Here is a 279-nt window from a genome sequence, read left to right on the forward strand (position 1 = left end):
ATATGGACCATTTACTTTTCGAAATGAATTCATGAATAATATACTTTATTTTTATGCATATACATCTGTGGTTTGCACCTTTTTAAACTCAACCATCATCTCAGTTCTTCTTGCCCCCCCTCCATCCTCATCCTCAGTCCATCTTCCCCGGCCCATCCTGTCAAAACATGCCCTGCCTGCAGACCAATCAGCGACGCGCCGGCAGCCGGCAGGAAATGACGTCAGGAGATCCTGCCTGTGTAAAACAGAGCGTATCAGCAGGCGCATTATTCACACGTC

Source organism: Cyprinodon tularosa, unplaced genomic scaffold (genome assembly GCF_016077235.1).
Source record: "Cyprinodon tularosa strain WSP-4 unplaced genomic scaffold, ASM1607723v1 ctg76, whole genome shotgun sequence".
Taxonomy (NCBI): domain Eukaryota; kingdom Metazoa; phylum Chordata; class Actinopteri; order Cyprinodontiformes; family Cyprinodontidae; genus Cyprinodon; species Cyprinodon tularosa.